Source organism: Nannospalax galili, unplaced genomic scaffold (genome assembly GCF_000622305.1).
Source record: "Nannospalax galili isolate Female #2095 unplaced genomic scaffold, S.galili_v1.0 scaffold79, whole genome shotgun sequence".
In the NCBI taxonomy this organism is placed as follows: domain Eukaryota; kingdom Metazoa; phylum Chordata; class Mammalia; order Rodentia; family Spalacidae; genus Nannospalax; species Nannospalax galili.
In genome coordinates, this window is record NW_008343959.1 from 830799 (window position 1) to 837734 (window position 6936).

Below are 6936 nucleotides of genomic sequence, written 5' to 3' on the forward strand. Positions count from 1 at the left end.
TTATTTATTATTTATCAGTTCTATTCCATGCCCCTCATGTGCTGCTGGGTGTTGGTCCATGATGTGAAGTATAGTCAGCCAAACAGGCATCACAACAGTAAGGAAAGCTGATTCTCCTATCAGCATCTATCGGTTGCCAATAGATAGCCAGCAAGGGCTTGAAAATACTATCCACCTCCCCTATCCATAATGTATTTTCATCTGTCTTGGCTTTCCTAAGTCTTGCACATGCTGTCATAGTGTTGTGAGTTCATATGTGCAACTGTACTGTAGTGTCCAGACAACAGAATTTCCTTGCTTTCTTGCTTTCGTCTACTATCTTCTGGATCTTACATTTTTTTCCTTCCTCTTCTCCAGTGATTCCTTAGCCCTGGGAGGAGAAAGTGGAATATAGGTGACCCATTTAGGGTTGAACACTCTGCATTCTATTATACTCTGAACGCTGACCATATGTGGATCTCCGTGTTAATCATTATCTGCTGCAAGGAAATATTTCTCTATTAGGAGCTGAGAGATGTAGTAGTCTATGGGTATAGCAATGAGTCATTGGGAGTCACTTTAATATTATGCCTGTTTAGTAGTTGGATAGTAGTGGGTTCTATCCTTTCGTCTGTAATTTGCCTTGCACAGTATCTCATTTTGATAACAGTGCCAGGGCTCCCTGTTTTTAAGTGAGTCTTGAATCCATTTAGAAGGTTATTGGTTACTTTCATACAATTTTGCACCATTGAATATATTTTTTGATAAGCCTGTTTTTATTGTAACTCACAGGTGTTTGCAGCTGGATAAGGTTGATTGTTACCCATATTTTCAGTAACATGCATAGCACGCTTTAATACTATGAAAGCTGCTAGCCAGTAGAGATATAGGTTCAAGGTCAGCACCAACTTGATTTTTTCTGTTTGTTTTACAGTTCATGTGTGCAGTGCTTTCAGCAAATTCTGGGTGGGAAACCTAGGGCAATGGAAATAACCAGTATTGTTTGAGAATTTTTGTGATCACTTTAGTCAACAAGTCCAAAAAAGTTCATTTCTGGTACTGACTTTGCGTTTGTTAGCCTGGTTTTTCTATTATGGCTATTGAACCCTTGTTGTAGAATAGCTATGTTTAAACTCTTTTTATATTATCTATGTATACTTTCAAAGAGGCTTCCATACTGAGTTTCCCATGACTCATTCAAGTCTTATTGTTAGATATTCCTCTTACTACCTCTTCTGCCATATACTGTTCCCTAACCCATTAAACCCATCCTATCTGTTATTTCCCTTTCCCAAGTATATTGGGACATTCTTTCTCTCCTCCCCTGAACTACTCCTATCTCATGATGCCTATCTAAAATCTGAAAGCTAGCATTCTCTTATGAGAGAGAATGTGATATTTGTCTTCCTAATCTGGTATACTATGCTCATGATTTTACCTGAGAGTTACCTAACTTCATTTTTCTTAATGGCTGTATCATATCCCATTGTGTAAAGGTACATATTTTCATAATTCATTCAAAAGTTAATTAACATCTGGTTAGTTGTTTCCATTCACTAACCATTGTGAACAGGGCAACAAGAAACATGGATGAATGGGTATCTCTGTAGTAGGATACAGAGTCATTTGGGTACATGCCAAAGAGTGATATACCTAGAACATAGGAGAAATCTGTTTTAGCTTTTGAGGAAATTCTATATTAATTTCATTAATTTCCATAGGGACTGAACCAGTTTGCACTCTCATTTGCAGTGACTATGTCGTCACCTTTCCTCACCACCTCACAGAATTTGTGAGGTGGCCATTCTGACTAGATTAAGATGAAATCCTAGAGTATTTCAATTTGTGGTTCCCTAATGGATGAAGATGTTGAAGAGTTTTAAATAGTATTTCTTAGCCATTTGTGTTTCATCATTTGACAACTCTCTGATTTATACATTTGCCCCAAATTTTAACTGGGTTGCTTATAATTTTGCTTGTATTTGAAATTTAGATTTATTTTTAGTTCTTATAATATTCTAGATACTAAACCTCTGTCAGATTTATGGCTGGAAAAAAAAATTTTTTATTCTCCATGTTGTTTCTTCACTTGAGTGAAGGAGGCCTTAGAATTACCAAAGTTTTTTTTTTTTTTTTTTTTTTTTTCTTTTTGAGGCAGGGTCTCTCTGTAGCCCTAGCTGGCCTGGAACTCAGTTTGTAGACCAGGCTGGCCTTGAATTCACAGAGATCCCCCTGTCTCTGCCTCCAAAGTGCTGGGATTAAAGGCATGTGCCACCACACTTAGCCAAATTACCAAGGCTTTTAAGTTGTGTGAGCTGCTGCATGGGAATTTGGTCTTAATGCTTGGTCTACTGTTGGTCTTAATGCTTGTGCTACCGGGGTTTTATTCAGAAAATCCTTTTTTGTGCCTAAAAGTTCCAAGATATTCACTAATTTCTCTTCTATCAAATTCAAGGTTCCAGGTCTTGGGTTGATGTTCTTGACTGATTTGAATTTGAGGGTTGTGGAGGGTAAACTTAGGGATCTGGTGTCATCTTTCACCTACATATAGCTATCCAGTTTGAACTCTCCTATTTTTTGAAAATGTCTTTTTTTTTTTTCCAATGTGTGTTTTTGGCTATGTCAAAATCAGATTTCTATAAGTATTTGAGCCTAAATCTTTGCCCACAGTTCTATCGCACTGATCACGGTATGTGTTTTCACGCTATTACCATACTGTTTCTATACCTATAATTTGCTTTATAATATAATTTGAAATCGAGGATGGTCATGCCTTTAGCAGTTCTTTTATTTTTCAGGATTGTTTTGGCTATCTTTGGATTTTTTTGCTTCACATGAAATTTGAGAATTTTTTTCTGTTTCTGTGAAGGATTGTCTTGAATTTTAATGGGAATGTCCTTAAAGCTATATATTGGGTTTTGCAGGATGGCCACTTACAATATTATTCCTACTAATCCATGAGCACGCAAGGTCCTCCAATCTCTGGAGTCCTTAACTCTCTTGGTTACGTTTCTTTGAAGATATTTATGTTTTTGAGGCTATTGAGAAAGGGATTGTTTCCTAGATTTTATTTTCAGCATGAATAGTATTGGTAAAGAGGAAGGCTAGTTTTGGCACTTTTTATATTCTGATACATTTTGAAAGTGTTTATTATTTAGTTTTAGTATGTGTCTGGTGGACTATTTAGAGTTTTTATGTATAGAACCATATCATCTGCATTTAAGAAATATTTTGTTTCTTCCTTTCCCATTTGTATCCACTTTGCATCCTTCATTAAAATTCTGGTCCTACCTAAGACTTCAAATACGATTTTGAACAGCAATTCAGAGTGGACAACTTTGTCTTGTTCTCAATTTTAACGGGAAAACTTTTAGTATTTCATGATTTAGTATAATGTTGATTGTGTGCTTACTTTATTATGCTGTGTTATGTCCCCATTATCACAAGATTCTCCATGATTTTCATCACGAATAGATGCTTGGATATTTTTCATCTAATATGAAAATCCTATGGCTTATGTCCTTAAGTCTATTTATGTGGTTGATTATAATTTTTGATTAACATATACAAGACCATCCTTGCATCTCTGGGATGAAATCAAATGATCATAGTAAATTTTTTTTGATGTGCTCCTTAATTTTGTTTGCAGATATTTTATTGAGAATTGTTGTGTCTATTTTCAAAGGAGATATTAGTCTATAATTTTCTTTTACTGGGTATTGGTATGGTTGGGTTATCAGAGTACTATGGCTTCATAGAACCAATTTGGAAGTGTTATGTACTTTATATTTTATGGACTATTTTGAGCAATATTGGTATTAGTTGTTTTTCAAGCTTTGATAGAATTCTGTGTTCAATCTATCTGATTCTAGGATTTCTTTAATTGGAAGATTTTAGTTATGGCATGCATCTTATTTGTACTATGGATCTGTTTAAATTATTTATGTCATTTATTTCACTTAACTTTCATCTGCAGTTCATATCTAGAAATTTCTCCATTTCTAAAAAATTTCCAGCTTGATGGAATATAGATATTCAAAGTATGTTCTTATGCTTTTACTGATATTCTACAGTATCTCTTGTAATATTTCTTTTTCTGTTTTCAACCTTATTAATTTGAATCGTCTCATTTGGTTAATTTCCTAAAGTTTTGTAAATGTTCTTAATAATTTAAAAGAATAGATTCTTTGTATTGTTTTCTTTGTTTCCATTTCATTCTTTCAGTCTTTATTTTATTTATTTATTTCCATCTACTTTTTAATCTATTCTTTGCTCTTGGTATTTCAAGGCCTTCAGGTGCATCATTAAGTTACTTATAAGAGAATCTAATTTTTTGATATAGGCCCTTAGTACTATATTTTTTTCTCATAAATCTACCTTCATTTAGTCCCATAGATTTCGGTGTATCTTGATTTTATTTTCATTAAATTTTAGGAAATTTTAATTCACTTTTTTTGGTAAAACAATACATTTTAACTGTCTGAACCCCAAAGAAAGAAAGGTGATGGGCAAATTAATTAGTTTGACTCAATCATTCCACAATTTATATCAAAATATCACATATGCTGCACACATATATACGATTGTTATTTATCACTATTTAAAGTATAATTCTTCACATATTACTCTCAATTTATCATTAACTCAGAATATGGGAACTCATGCTACCTGTCACCACAAAGACAAAGGAGCAGAAACAAGAGTTGTATCTCAAAACTGAGCTTTATTCTGAGAGCTGTCAACCTGAGAAGGAAGCAAGTTAATACCCTAAAAACCCCCTTATATATAGAGAAAGGAATTTGTAAAGAGAGACACAGGCAGTTAATGAAACCTACCTCAGTCTTATCCCTCTGGCCAGGTGGTCATTCTGAGACTTGTGATGTCTGTGTTTCTGTTTCAGTTTGTTTTCTGTTGGTATTATAAACACCATGACAAAAAGCACCTTGGGAAGGGTTTTTACGGATTACACATCCTGCTCACTGTGCATCACTGAGGGAAACCAAGGCAGGAACTCAAGCAGGGCAGGAACCTGGAAGCAGGAACTGAAGTAGAGACCATGGCAGAGTACTGTTACTGGGTTACTTCTACTTCACCCCTGGCTTGCTTAGCTACTTTTCTTTTCTGTTTTTACATGTATCTTTTTTATTGAGGTTTTCTTTTTTTTTTTGGTCTTTTTGAGGCATGGTCTCCCTGCAGCCCCAGCTGCCTGGAACTCACTCTGTAGACCAGGCTGGCCTCAAACTCACAGAGGATCTGCGTGCCTCTGCCTCCCGAGTGCTGGGATTAAGTGTGTGTGCCACCATGCCCGGTTTTTATTGAGATTTTTAAATTTCATACATTTCTCACTTAAATCGAGACCCTCCCCACATCCATGCCTCCCCTATTCCCCATTGAACCCTATGGACTACCACACATGCTGAGTCTTATTCATTCAGGTGCTTGTACCAATTCTCCTTCCATGTAAATACGTCCACTGGAATCTAGTCAGCCCATACAGTGGCCGTATATAAGTAACCCAGCAGTAATCAGACTTTAACAGTTCTCAATCTACTGCTGGCCCACAAACTATTTCTCATTTCCCCTTTGGGCCCTTGTTTAGTTGAGCTGACATAGGTCCATGCTCAATGCCACCACCGCCACATGTTCACAAGAGCAAGCCTCCAGGGCCTGGAAGCCTCCACCTCCCTATATTCATGAACCAGCCCTGGCCCTTACAACCCCTGAGCCATCAGTGGGTGAGGATCTATAATAGGAGTCCCATGTCACAATCTACAGTTTCTTATTTTCCAAAACTTGGCCAGTTGTGGCCTTCTGTGTGCATCATGCTATGATGTAAAAGGAAGCCTCACTGGTCAGAGTTAAGGGGTGCATTAACCTTCTTTCTAACCCTTATTCCACTATGTTCTACTAGCCTTAGCTGTAGAGGTTTGACTGTGGATGTGTCACCTAGTACTAGGCATCTGCCAGACATATGTTCTCTGTGCCTGACCAGATGTACAACTCTGCAGTAGCCTCCATCTATTGTAAAAAGAAGCTTCTTTCATGAGTGCTGTGTGGCATGCATGTCACTCCAAGGAGGTCCTCTTCTACCTGGAACTGAGATCCTTGCCATTTTAGATTCATTTTAAGTTTTTTGAGGGTTCTCCACACTGTTATCCATAGTGGTTGCACAAGTTTACATTCCCACCAGCAGCGAATTGGCATGCCTCTTTCTCCATACCCTCTCCAGCATTTGGAGTCTTTCGTTCTCTTGATCTTTGCCAATCTGATTGGGGTAAGATGGACTCTTATAACAGTTTTTATTTGCATTTCTCTAATTAAAAAAGATGTTGAGCCCTTTTTAAGGTGCTTCTTATCCATTTTTATATCTTTCTTTGAGAATTCTCTGTTTAGGTCTATCGCCAATTATTTTATTGGCTCATTTATTTTCTTATCTTTTTTGAGTTCTTTGTATATTCTGGATATTAATTCTCTGTTGGATGTGTAGCTGGTGAAGATTATCTCCCACTCAGTGGATTTTCTCTTCCCTTCCTTAGTTGTTTCTTTTGCTGTGCAGAAACTTTGTAATTTAATGATGTCCCACTTCCTGATTGTTGACCATAGTGCCTGAGCAGCTGGTGTCTGATTTAGAAAGTCCTCTCCTACACCTGTATCTTGAAGAATACTTCCTATCCTTTCTTTTAGCATTTTTCAAGTTTCAGGTTTTATATTGAGGTCTTTGATCCTTTTGGAGTTGATTTTGTGCAGGGTGAAAATAAGGGTCCAATTTAATTCTTCTACAGGTTGAGATCCTTTGATAGCACCATTTATTGAAGATGCTACGTTTCCTCCAATGTCCATTCTTTGTACTTTTGTGGAATATCAAGTGGCTGAAATTATATGAACTCACGTTGGGATCTTTTCTTGCATTTCATTTATCTACATGTCTGTTTTTGTGACATACTATTGTTGTTTTTA